This window comes from Podarcis gaigeae, assembly GCF_964106915.1.
Source record: "Podarcis gaigeae genome assembly, chromosome: 8".
Lineage (NCBI taxonomy): Eukaryota > Metazoa > Chordata > Lepidosauria > Squamata > Lacertidae > Podarcis > Podarcis gaigeae.
In genome coordinates, this window is record NC_139684.1 from 17,971,867 (window position 1) to 17,985,679 (window position 13,813).

The following is a 13,813-nucleotide window of genomic DNA, read 5'->3' on the forward strand; positions in this document are numbered from 1 at the left end:
AAATTTTATGAAATAATTAAATAAATATAACATGCTGCTTCCAGTTTAGATCAGTTCTAGATCCTCTCGCCCACAGGGGTGGGTCTGGTTACTTGATAGGTTAGCCAAACCTCCCTGCACATGACCCAGGTGAATGAAGAAGGAAGTGGTGCTAATGATATGGCTTTGGCCCACCCTCAACTTCATTGGGCAGGTGTAGTTTCCCCCCCCCCTCGCCAAAATAATAATAATAATAATAATAATAATAATAATGCCAGAACCACCTACATCTGTTTCCAAATGGATACACTGGAGAGTAATGTGGGATCTGCAACGAGCTTTTATTTTGGGAATGAAACCAGCGTCTCAAGAAGCGCTTTTCAGGGGCAAAATATATGCAATAGATCTAGGTGGTGTGTAGCCTATGCAGGAAAAAAAAAGCAGTCTTCATTGATTCCGGAATCTCTTGTGTGTACACAGCCTAGGTATTTGATTGTGTTATGATTGTCATTGGATGAGAACATTTTAAAAGAAATGGAAGTCTCATTTTATTTCTGACTGAAGCAACTTTGGTGGCTGAGTCTCCATCCCAGCCTTTGCCAGCTTGGTGGCCTCCAGGTGTTTTGGATTGCAACTTCCATCAGCCGCAGTCCCCGTCTGGCTTCTCTAGCCAAACTTAACGACGCTCCTCTGAGTTAACCAAGTGAGAGGTGAAAACGTAGGCGAGCTAAATGGCATAACAAAGCAGTTACTAATTTCAGGATGGAAATTGCTCTGAGCTGGGAGGGTGGAGGGTGGGAGCCGAAACCAGCATTTGTACCTACCTGTTCCTTTTCATGCAGGAATCCTCCTTCTCAACTCTCTCGCTTCCTATAATATGCTTCATTTTATCGGAAGGCCTGCCTGACTTTTTTTGTCCTTTTCCCGGGCCACCATAATTTCTTACCCTGCAGCCAGCTTGCGGGAGGATACTTGGGAAGGCTCCTGAATTAAATCTGCATTTGTCCTCTGTGGCCGGGATCCAAGAACGCCGTATGCACAGAGCCTGGCCTTCCTTTGAAGTCTCCCCTGCAGCCGCTAGCTGTTTTTTAAGTTTTAACTTTAAAAATTTAAACTGAAAAGTGGGTTGTCCCTTCAGCATGTGGTGGAAACTTCAAAGGAGCCCCTAGCTGAGATATTTTCCTCTGTTGTTTTCGTTTGCAAGTCTTGGGAACGACCTAAAGAAAAGAAAGAAAAAGGGCAGTGCATGCACACCCTGGTTCATTCCCATACGAACTGCAGCAGTGATGTCTTTTTCACTTGTCTGTCTGAGCAGCCCCTTTATGGGGATTAAGTTCCTGCTGTTAGGTGTTGTCGCATAGCACCTTGCCCTGATTCTCTCAATTATTTGAGTGTGGTTCTGGTAAAAAAAACACACAACACCATGAATTTCAAAACCATGTGCTGCATCACTTTTGGATTTGGATCGGGCAACCACATCTATTGTTGGGATGCAACAGAGTTACCTGTCCTCAGAGGAGGCTGCCTGTTGCTTCTTTGGATGAGTCTCAGATCTCACCTTTCCAAATCAAATCGTATACTCAGGATGGGGACTCACTCAGGAGCTCCAGGCTGATAGGCTCTTCTGAAGGTGGGTTGTTCTTACTCTTTTCACCTCCAACTTTCACATCCAACCTAAACTTCTTTTGTTTAAGGACATACCAGTGGTCAGAAGTTTGGAGAAACAGTTTTAAAGAACAGCTTTAAACAGCTGGCAGAAACAAATAAGGTATATAACTGCCTCTGTTCCTCAGATGAGAGGTAGGAGAGGATTATTACATAGTCTGGTGGGTGTGGGGCATGAGCCCATTAGTGTTTCCGAAATGGGAAGAGCATCTTACTTGAGTCTCCTTGGTGGTGATCCTTTGCATGTGAATTGTAATATTGTTGAGTGTGAGTGGGTTTATTTTTGAGTGGTTGGTAAATAGAAAAAAATTGCTTGAGGTAGGAAATGTATGCGGTGGTGTGAAATGAGTGGCAAGCAAGACTGTTAATAATGTGTGCTACTGCTCTCTGATTTTATTTATATGGGTATTGATTATGGATATCGATATTGTTTGTACATTCTGTTATGTAAATAATTTTAAGGTAAAGGGACCCCTGACCATTAGGTCCAGTCGTGACCGACTCTGGGGTTGCGGCGCTCATCTCGCTTTATTGGCCGAGGGAGTCGGCGTACAGCTTCCAGGTCATGTGGCCAGCATGACTAAGCCGCTTCTGGCAAACCAGAGCAGCGCACGGAAACGCCGTTTACTTTCCCGCTGGAGCGGTACCTATTTATCTACTTGCACTTTGACATGTTTTTGAACTGCTAGGTTGGCAGGAGCAGGGACCGTGCAACGGGAGCTCACCCCGTCATGGGGATTCAAACCGCCAACCTTCTGATCAGCAAGTCCTAGGCTCTGTGGTTTATCCCACAGCGCCACCTGCATCCCATGGTTTTTATTGTAACATAGATAGACAGACGTACACTTGCATACTGCTTTGAGATCTTCTGATAGAAAACAGGCTATAATTTATTGTATTTACACCTCTTCTTTCCTCCAAGGAGCCCAAGGAGATGCACATGATTTCCCCCCCCCCCTTTCCATTTTGTCCTCACATCAAGCCTGTGAGGGAAGTTTGGCAGAGAGACAGTACCTCACCCAAGGTTGCACCCAGTGGGCTTCCTGGCTTAGTGGTGATTTGAACCTTTGTTTCCCACATCCTAGTCTGACACTGACTCTGGACTGCTCCTCCTTCCCAATGTGAAAAACAAAAACAAATTCTGTTTGCTTCCTTCTTTGTTTGCACAGCAGGCCCAAGAGCCAGCGAGGCAGAGTGAGAGGCTGGCCTGCGTTGTCTTTCCTCCTCACCTTTTGGCATGCCCTGAATGCCCTCTGCCCATATCACAGATGCCCACAGACATCTGAGGCTGGCTCTGGAGGCCTCTCTCCCTCACGCCCCAGTGCAAGGTCTGAGCACCTCACTGGCCCCCAGAGAGCAGACCCTAGCAGATAACCTTGCACCTGAAGATCGCAAAACCAGCCATCCGTCTGCTTGAGTGTGATGCTCCCTGATGGCTGATGCATGCAGGCTGCATTTTTATACCCTCCTCCTCCCTTCTCCTCCCTCTTCCCCAACTCGATGAAGTGCAGATTTTGGGTGTTTTGCTGCCGGGGGGGGGGGGCGGGCGAGAGAAGGAAAAGGAATGAAATATTTACAACTCTTCTCTCCCTCGCTTGTTGCCCTGAAGCATTTTGGAAGGGGAAAGAAAGAGCAACATGGAAATGGCTCCTACGGTATAAATATGCTGGTTTGTTTACTCTGCCAGCCACGGCTGCTGCCACTACTCAACCTTGGGTTGTTGGGATTTTTTGCAAGTCAGTTTGCCAAGAGATGGCTGCCATGGATTTCCTCATGGGAAGCTATATGCAGGTTGATGGAGGAGGTGTGATCACCTTTGTGAGGGAAGCAGGTCCAATTGTGTGCCAGTGGCAGTTGTGCAGTTAAAGGCAGATACAACGATATGTGTGTGTAGGAATGAGAGACATATGGGACTATGTTTTCTGTGGACAGGACCATACAGCTGACCGTTTTCTGCATTACCTGTTTATGCATCTTGTCTGGCTGCACCTGCCCACCCCCGCCGTGATGGTTAGGGATATAAGGAAGCATCATTTTCCATCCTACACTCTAGTCATGACATTCAGCACCGTTTCTGTTCTACTGCAGTTTGTCTTCCACCAAAAAACCCCCACATTATTTGACTCTGTGTCTGCCATGGCAGAATTTTACATTATTACATAAATTGTGTTGTTAAGTTGCTTCACCCCATTCAGAGCCATATGAAGAAATATAATGCCAAAGGGAGGAAAACGTAATCAATTACCATATTTTTTGCTCTATAAGACTCACTTTTTCCCTCCTAAAAAGTAAGGGGAAATGTGTGTGCGTCTTATGGAGCAAATGCAGGTTGTGCAGCTATCCCAGAAGCCAGAACAGCAAGAGGGATTGCTGCTTTCGCTGCACAGCGATCCCTCTTGCTGTTCTGGCTTCTGAGATTCAGAATATTTTTTTTCTTGTTTTCCTCCTCCAAAAACTAGGTGCTTCTTGTGGTCTGGTGCGTCTTATAGAGCGAAAAATACGGTACATATCCTTTGAGGAATGAAAGCAACAACAGTAGTAAATGCTGACCGCATTCACCAGATTTGTTTCCATTTTGGATGTGGGACGAATGAGCGAATATTGGCGATTTCCACTCCTGTTTCTCTCTTTGTCAGAATTCTGCAACACCTCTGGTAATGGTGAAAGATATTTGGGTGGGTCAGTGTAATATCTGTGAATGTTCCATTCACACATGCAAGTTACAGTTCGTTGCTGCAATTGTCAAGATGAAAACATGTATGTGTGAAATTGCCCAGTGGTCTTGAAGTTAATATTTGGAGATTTTATTTCATTTTATTTTTTTAAAGGCATTTCACGTTCCCGGGGAGATGTCATTGCGGGCTGGGAGCAAGCCCTCCCTAAGCACGCAGGGCACGATCAGCCCTGCGCCATTGAATGGTCCTCAGCCACGTCACCTTTGGCCGTCCAATTCGGACGGTCCGGGGGCGTGGAACGGGTTATTTAAACTGCCCGCAGCCAAGGATTTGTCCCTGTTTTTCTCCCTGCTCGGCCAGTTCTCCCGCCCTCCCTCCCTTAGGTTAGGCTCTTTTATTTCTTGACCTTGATATGGACCTCAGTTGGTCGCCTTGGTTGTCCAAAGTGCCTGGTAGAAATTTTTCCACTTGGCAAATTGGCACCAGCCATTCGGTTTTTTCACCTACCTCGTAGCAAATCATCACAACTTTGTAAGGTTTGGCGGTTAGGCATTGGAGTATTAGGTTGAAGGGGAGGGGAGGTAGTGGCCATCAGCTACCCCTCCTAATTCAAGGGTATTCCGTTAAAGGAATCTGGGGGGGCGTGGTCTCCATCCGAAGCCCCAGATGGGGGGCTAGGGTGACCCTGGGGGAGTCCCTACTGGTGGTTAACCCTTCCAAGACTCCTGCAGACGGGCAGGAGTCAGATATAGTTGTGTAGTTTCCAGTGCCGAAGCCAATGCCACTCACATTCTGTAACCAATAAAATTGTGGCCTTTTCCACCCATTAACAAAAAATACTATTTCATGTGTCTTTCTTCCACTCCCCGGAAGGGTTTGAGGCCTTGCCATGCAAAGCAGGGTTTTTCACCAAACCTGGTAGAGAGTGACTTGCTGATTTCTATTGCTTCCTGTGGCTCAGTGACTTCCTTGCATTGTGGGGCCCTTCCAGACATCCATTTTATGGTGCACTCATTATGATCTATGCTAAAGATGGTATTATTATTTATTAAATTTATATACCATCCTTCATCAAGAGACCCCAGAATGGTTTACATGCAGTCCTGCTTTCAGTACTGTTTCATGCCTGCAAAAGTTTTGGGGCATCCATACTGCTTTGTTTCTAATCAGTGCACATCCTGTAACTTCCTGCTGAAATTTTGGTAAATTTTCATACCGCAAACATCCCGAGGGAGAGAGGGCTGTCCCACTTTTGTTCTATGATAGTGCAAGAGTGCCCTTCCAGATGACAATAATTTGATAACATTTGGAAAGCATTGCAGAATGACTAAGAAAGTTGAATGATCTGTGGATTGTCCAGTAATAATCCATCACTAATGCACCATTATTGCACCAATGACATGTTGAAGAATATATCACCAACACCCCAAAACAAACTGGAGGGGACCTTGAAGGCTTTGCTAATAGGTCAAGGTTGGGAAATAGATGCACTGTAGTTCTGGCTACTGCATGCTTCTTCCATAGGAGGTCCAGCAAATGGTTCTCATTTGTGCAGTGGAACTACAGTTCCCATGATTCTTTGGGTGAAGCTTGACTATTTCAAGTGGTCTGATACTGCTTTAAGTGTATAGTGCATATGCAAGTCCTATTCAGAGTAAACCCACTGAAACTAATGGACCTAAAATGGTCGTGTTAATTCATTTCAATGGGTCTACGGTGGGTAGAAGTAGCACTGGATACAGCCCAGATACACCCCACTTCCTCGTCCTGCACTGCTGTGTTCTGTTCTGAACAAAGGCTGGATATACATTAATTAAAACTGCTAAAGGCAATGATTACAGAAGGAGGAGGGACAGATTTGGGGAAATAAGGAATTCCAAACCAGCAACTCCAAAGCTCATGGAAGTACAATATTTATGTCCTGAGCTGTGAGCTTAGCCAAGTTTTCTCCCAAGGAGCATTGGTAACTGAATCTGGGCTGCGTGGGACCCGGAGACACATTGTTCTGATTGAATAATTAATGCAGAGTTAATTGAGGCTTTTACGAGTGGAGGGGCGGGTGGCAGAACTCAGCCTGCATGGATGTGCAGCATCCCAGGGGAAGCTTGCTTTTCAGTTCTCCAGAGAAATCCTCTGCAGCTTTTCACTCCCCTTTCTGATTACTATTAGTATTATTTCAGATTTCTGTCCCATCTTTCCTCTCAAAGGACCCCAGGTCAGCAAAACAACAAAGTGGCAAAACAATAACATAAGAACATGAAGACGAGCCTGCTGAATCAGGGCATAGCCCATCCTGTCTGGCATCCTGTTCTCACAGAGGACCAACAGATGCCTCTGGGAAACCATCAAGCAGCATCTGAGCACAAGAGCCCTCTCCCCTCCTGTGGTTTCCAGCAAGTGGTATTCAGAAGCTTTACTGCCTGAGTGTGGAGGCAGAGCATAACCATCATGGCTAGTAGCTATCAATAGCATTATCCCCCATGCATTTGTCCAGTCCTTTTTTAAAGCCATCCACATTGGTGGCCATCATTGCTTCCTGTGGCAGTGAGTTCCATAGTTTAACTGCGCACTGTGTGAAGAAGTACTTCCTTTTATCTGCCCTGAATCTTCCAGCATTCAGTTTCATTGGATACATACAAGTTCTAGTTTTATGAGAGAGGGAGAAAATATTTTCTTTATCCACTTTCTCCATGGGTTTTCTCTATAGACTCAAAAGTCCTAAGTGCTGTAAACTTTCTTCATAGTGGAACAATACAGTAAAAATAAAATAAAGTCATATTTAAAACTCTTAAAAACAGTTTAGAACATTTAAAAACCTAGGGCTGTATCCAATGCCAGCACTACTCATTGAAACTCATAAGCACGGCTAACTAGGTTCATTAATTTTAGTGGGTCTACTATATAAGTAGATACAAGCTTGGTTGGATACAAATCTCTAGCGACTGGCCGAATTCAGCATAATGTCGAAAACCCATAAAAAAACTCAAAACATTTTGAAACAGTCACATAACATTACCCTGACAGCTTATAATTTCAGAGCTGCTAGGAATAGCACATTTTAGCCGTTGCATGCCTAGGTGAAAAGGGATGTTGTTACCATATTTTTCCGTCTATAAGACGCCCCCATGTATAAGATGCCCCCTATTTTGGGGGACTCCGATTTAAGAAAATGGGGGAGATGTTTCTGTGTATAAGACGCCCCCCAAATTTTGACATTTTAAAGGAAAAAAACCTAGTCTTATACATGGAAAAATACAGTAAATTCCTCTGGTTATTATAAGGGGGAGACACATACCTTGTTAGGAAGACAAGGAGCCACCAGTAAGAAGGCCCTGTCATGGATCAGTCCCAAAGGGGTATTACTACTAACAAACAGCAGTAAAGCTCATGCTATTAAGGCTGCATTGACATAGGTATAGTGTCTCGATCAAGGGAAGTCATAGCTCATCTGCCTTGGTCAAATATCTAAAGGGCTGTCACATGGAAAGATGAAGCAAACTTGTTTTCTCCTGCTCTGGAGGCTAGGATCTGAACCAATGGCGTCAAGTTACAAGAAAGGAGATTCCGATTAAACATCAAAAAATGCTTTCTGACAGTAGGAGCCTGTTTGACAGTGGAATAGTCTCCCACAAGTGTGGTAGACTCTCCTGCCCTGGAAGTTTTTAAGCAGAGGTTGGATGGCCATTTGTCATGTACTATCTTTTAAAGATTATTGCATTGCACTGGGTTGGACTAGATGACCCTCAGTATTCCTTCCAACTCTACAATTCTATGATTCTGTTATCTCATGGGCTGTAACTAGTCAGTGCTCCAGAGACCTCCAATGAATCTGAACTAATTTGTGGCACAATGTTTGGCAATGGATCTGAGTGATTTTGCTGTTAAGAGTTGAGCATAGACGTGCTGGGAGGGTATTTTGCCAGGGAGCAGATATCTATATCTATCCTGCCTTCCCACATCCAGCTTTTCCTTCATTCTTGGTCGTTGTTTGCAATACATTTTCCACATTTACTAGGTCAGTGGTGGGCAGGGCCAAAGGCAAAAATGGCCAAGGAGATTCATGTAAATATTACCTTTGTTCAGGAGACTAGTTTCTGCACAGACAGAGATGTGCTTGTGTGTGTGTGTGTGTGTGTGTGTGTGTGTGTGTGTGTGTAAGCTAGCCAAGGTAAAATACACATTAATTGCTCTGCCCAGTTTTGTATCTGGCCTCGCCCACCACCAGCATGTGGCCCCTGGAAGGTTTACCAGAAGCAAATGTGGCCCTTGGGATCATAAAGCCCCCCCACCCACCCAGCACTTGAACCTTAAAGTGTCTCCCTTTCTTCTTCCCCTAACAAATGCACAGTATGGCATCCACATATAAACCCCTTCCTGGAGATGATTCCCTCCCTGCTTCCCCAATCCTTGGGGGGGGGGGGCTTCTGTTGCTCCTCTTCTTTTCCTTGCATCATTAATGTCTTAGTGGTCATGTTGATAAATCATCGGCTGCTGCTTGGGGGAAAAATAAAAATAGTCAAGCTTGATAAACAGAGCAGAGACATTGGGGGGGGGGGAGAGTTGAGATGTGCTTACACATATGGTGGAGGGGGGGCATCCTTCCTTCCCTCCACCGCAAATTTATCCTGGAGCGCATGATTAGGGAGGTCACTTCATTGCTGGTGCTTCAGAGAGCCACTCAAGGAGTGTTGACCCCCACAATCAGGGCTGGCCTCTCTCTTCCCTCCCCCGCCACCCCCACCCCACTTTCCCCGCTGTTGCTGCTGCCGCCGCCACCACTTTCAGTTTCCTAATTAAGGGCTTTTGTGCATGGTGGCCTCTTTTTCTCTCCCCCCCCCCCACGGGCTTTCAGCTGCCAGTCATTTTCCACTGTGAAGCATCACCGGGTTCGCCGGGTGGGGGCAGCTAATGTATTCATTTAGACAGGAGGCTCCAGGTTTTGTTTTTTTGTAGCTCTGGATGTAATGGGGATTATGGAGGAGAGGGGGGCCCTTTCCCCTAGCTTTCTTTTCAGGACCCTCTTGGCTGACAAGCAGACCTTCCTCCTCCCGTCCAACCCCCAATTGTTTTCCCTGGCCTTTCAGGAAAGTCGGGAGGAATATTTTTCAAGCAAGGACTTTCCTGGCTGGATCTCAGCCAAGGTCTGGTTGATGGTCCTGTGTTTTGGCCTGAATAGCAGGCAACAGATGCCTCTGAAAGGGGCCAGCAGGACCTCTGACCAACCAAACAGAATGCAGCCCACCACCGCCGGGACTCAGTAAACCTCCCCGATTTTGCAGTCTTAACCACACAGGCAACAGAACCAGCAGGAGGGTTGTCAGACACAATGCAGCTACAATTCATAGGTTGGTGGGCTGCGTTCAGCAAGTAGTGCTGGCCTGTTAGGGACACAGGGAGTTGCTTTCTCTTGAGTCAGAATCAATGGTCCATCTAACTCTGTGTTGTCTACTCTAACTGGCAGGGGCTGTCCAGGGTTTTTGGGCAGGGGGCATTCTCGGAAATGCCTGGGATTGAATGTGGTGCCTTCTGAATGCAAAGCAGATGCTCTGCCACTGAGCTGTGGCCCTTCCCATAAAGCATAGGAAGCTGCCTTATGCAGAGTCAGACCATTGGTCTATCTGGCTCAGTACTGCTTACACTGGCCAGCAGGATTTTAGACCAATATCTCTTCAGCCCTACCTGGATATGCCAGGAATTGAACCAAGGACCTTCTGCATGCAAAGCTAAAACCTGACCACTGAGCAATGACCTTTCCCCTGCCCTTGAAACTTGACAGTAGGCTTCCTCTGGACAACCCCTTCATCACTAATGGCTGCTTATTTATTTAGAGATTTTTTCATCCTGCTATTGAGCCAAATAAGGCTCTCAGAGTGGCTTACACATCATTTAAAATAAAAAAGGGGCAATCCCTGCTCTCAGGCTTACAGTCTAAAAAGACGCAACTCAAAATGGATTGAGAGGGAGGAGGAAATAAACACACTTAGGTTCAAGCTCTTAGTAAATGGCAATGAACAGTGGTTGAAGAAACAGGTGTCTATCTCCCATTCAATCTGTGTGGTTCTTAAACAGCAACAAGCAGGGGAATCAAGAAATTTAGGTCACCCTTTGGATGGGAGTCCAAAACATCTGGAAGTCGCCTATCTGGAAATGGCTAGGCTAGGCAACCAAGTTCAAGCCATGCTATTGCCCTGGACATAATCACTTGCCAATAACAATGGAGGAAAGCTATAAAGGCAAAGCTGATGTACCTGTGCATACACTGGCCATATTTGGATGTGACATTAAACCATCGTTTAGTCCTATAGTGGCTGAACGGTAGAGACGTGGGATAAATTCGATTCAGTTCACATTACATTTTATTTGTATCCCACTGTTCTACATTGCTGTACATGCCATCGAAATGACAAAATGAGAAAGATGCAAATGAGGCGTTGTGGAAAACATGACTACTAAAATAAAGAAACCAGTCTAAGTCATACTCTGTAATCCATTTGAAAAATAAATATCACAAGATAAAACCAACTCTCAAAATCAGCAAATAATAAATAAACAGTAAATCATTCACAATATACAACAAATCATTACTAGGCTATAATCAATTGAAATAAGAACAAAGTCACAATACATAAAACACCACAGACTGTAAAAAAAGAAGAAGATAAACTGAGCTGCGAAGTCACATAACTTATAAAATTATAAAATGCACAAAATAGTGGGTCTCCCTGCATTTAAATAATGCCCCTCTGTTCACACTTTCTGAAACAATATGAGAAACAACGGCCATCCTTGGAAATTGTGCAACACAATTCCCTAGCCGAGTAATATGTGTACAAAACTGTATATTCTAGGGTGAAGCATGCATATGAATGCACATATTAGTGACAATAACTTACAGAAATGAAGACTTGAGGGCCAGGCTAGATGTAGTGCTATTTCACGCAATTAGCAATGACATTAATGGCTTTTAAAATTGTAAACTGCTAGCACATAGAATCCTGATCTGCATCAGGACCATAGCTGTCAACGTTTCCTTATTTTAAAGGAAAATTCCCTTATTCCGAATAGGATTCCTCGCAAGAAAAGGGAAAAGTTGGAAGCTGTGATCAGGACCCCTACACTGCAGGGGCAGGGTGGGGACTTGCAGGTTTGTTGAGCAAGAGCTCCAAATCAACTGTAATTGTGCAACCTGAATTTGCTGGTATATGACTGCATCCCACCCAAAAATAACAACAGTCTGGAAGTGCCCGACATTATCTGAGTCAAGACCTGTTTATCTGAAACTGCCATTAACGGTCATACACCAGGCAACCTGCATATCAGACAACATATCTGCTGCGGGGGTGGTTCACACCTTCAGTGGTGAGTCATCCAAGTGGGGGCTTAGCCCAGTGGTGGAGCACCTGCTTTGCATTGCAAAAGGTCCCAGGTTTAACCCCCAGCATCTCCTGGAAGGACTGGGGGAGACCCCTGTCTAAAACCCTAGAGAGCCACCTCCAGTCCATGGAGACAGTATTGAGCTTGTCTGACTCAGTATGGCAGCTTCCTAGGAAAGGCCAAAGCTCAGTGGTAGAGCCTCTTCTTTGCTTGCTCATTTAGCTCAGAGTTATCTATACCGACTGGCAGAGGACATTCCCAGCTGTAACTGGATATACTAGGGATTGAACCAGGGGCCTTCAGCATACAAAACAGGTGATCTTCCCCTAAGCTGCAGCCCTTACCTGAACAGGAATATAGGAAAGTGCCTTACACTCATCCAGGGTTTCAGACACGAGTTCTCTTCCAACTTTACCTGGAGACAGCACAGATTGGACCTGGGACCTTCTGTGTACAAAGCCGCTTGAGCTTATAGCCTTTCCCTGCTGGGAGTGACGCACAGAGCCGGCCATGTGGCTTTTGTCTTACTCCCTTTATTTCTCATGCCCAGTGAGAAAACCATCTGCTCTCCACCAGCCAAAGGAACAGGAGCCACCAACTGCTACTCAAACAAAAACACCAGCAAAGGGAGTATCGGCCTGTCTGGACAGAAATGCCTGTAGTCTATTGACAGGGCACCTCCCTCCACTCTCCCATGTGCTGCTTTGGGAACAGTAATAGGCTGAAGAGTGGGATAAAAAATATATTCAAAAAGTTAACAATAAATTCATTTGGGGTTGATGTTTCCAAATATCTTGATGTTCCGGTTCCCCAGGTTCTGTGCTGCTGGGAGTTCTGCCAAGGTGCAGAGGCCTCCAGCAGGGCTTCCAGGAGAAGCACCACACATCAGGGGGCCATTGGCACGGTGCTGACTGTGGCTCCTGTCCCACAACACACACCAGAATGAGGGCAGGGTGCTGCCTTGCTTGTGGTGACATCACATGCCTTCCCTGCTGCTGCTGCTTTGGCCACAGTGCCACTTTCCACAAGGCATCTGTGGTGGCCACCTGCCAGTTACCCCAAATACAATGGCATGGCCCACATCTCTATTACCTATCTAGATCTAAATCTTTGAGTAACTAAAAATGGCAAGAGGGAAGGGTCATGGCTCTCATTGAGGCTAGGCTGGTCATCCATGGGACCCTCAGCCACTGATCAGCCTTGAAGGTCTCTACACTGCTGTCAGAGAAAAGGGAAGAAGATAAGAACATAAGAAGAGCCTGGCTGCTGGATCAGGTCAAAGGCCCGCCCATCTCACAGTGGCCAACAAGATGCCTGTGGGAAACCAGCAAGCAGGACCTGAGTGCAACAGCAACTCTCCCCACTTGTGATTCCAGTCAACTAGTATTCGAGAGGCATATTGCCTCCAAGAGGGGAAGTGAAACATCACTTTCATGATTGGTAGCCATTGTTATTAGCCTTATCCTCTTTGAATCTGCTTAATCCCTCTTTAAAGCCACCCAAAGAGAGCACAATGAATAAGGACACAAGAAGAGAAACCCAAGGGCTCATTTAGTCCAGCATTATGGCCTCACAGTGGCCACAGCAGATGCCTGTCAAAAGCCTGCAAGCAGGACATCTTGCAGAGGGAGGAGGAGAGCTGTTTGAACCCTGTTTAGCTACCAATGGTGTCCTAAAGAGTGAGGTCAGGAGTGGGCACAGGGCTTGGAGGGGAGAGCTATTTTCTGAAATGGGGGTAGCTCACCTTGTCATGTGCACATTCCAGCTGAGCTAAAGGGCTTGCATATCTTCACTAGAACAGTAAAAGATGGGAGAAAAGGCATCAGATTTTATATGCTGCATTTCAGTGCACAGGGTTGGTGGTGATGGGTGGTGGTGAGGAGGGGAATGAAGACGTGAGACTTTTTCAAAGTCTGCCTGGTAGGGAGAGGGATTAATCAGGATAGAAGAGTTACAAGCAAAGCTTCACAGTGGCTCTAGAGGAAGGTATTAACCCTGGGCCAATAAAGGGCAAAGTTCTTGGGCAAAGTCTCTGGGGCTTTTTAAAGGCCAAGAGAGTAGCTGCTGAATCTGGCTTGGCTGCTTATAATCACTCAACGCTCCATCACTCCCTTGATGCT

The 13,813-nt window shown here is 45.8% G+C and overlaps 1 protein-coding gene across 4 annotated transcripts in view; it reads left to right on the top strand.

Moving 5' to 3' along the window:
• SAMD11 (sterile alpha motif domain containing 11) overlaps window positions 1–13,813 on the top strand; it is a 323,740-nt gene that overhangs the window by 74,189 nt on the left and 235,738 nt on the right. The window lies entirely within an intron of this gene.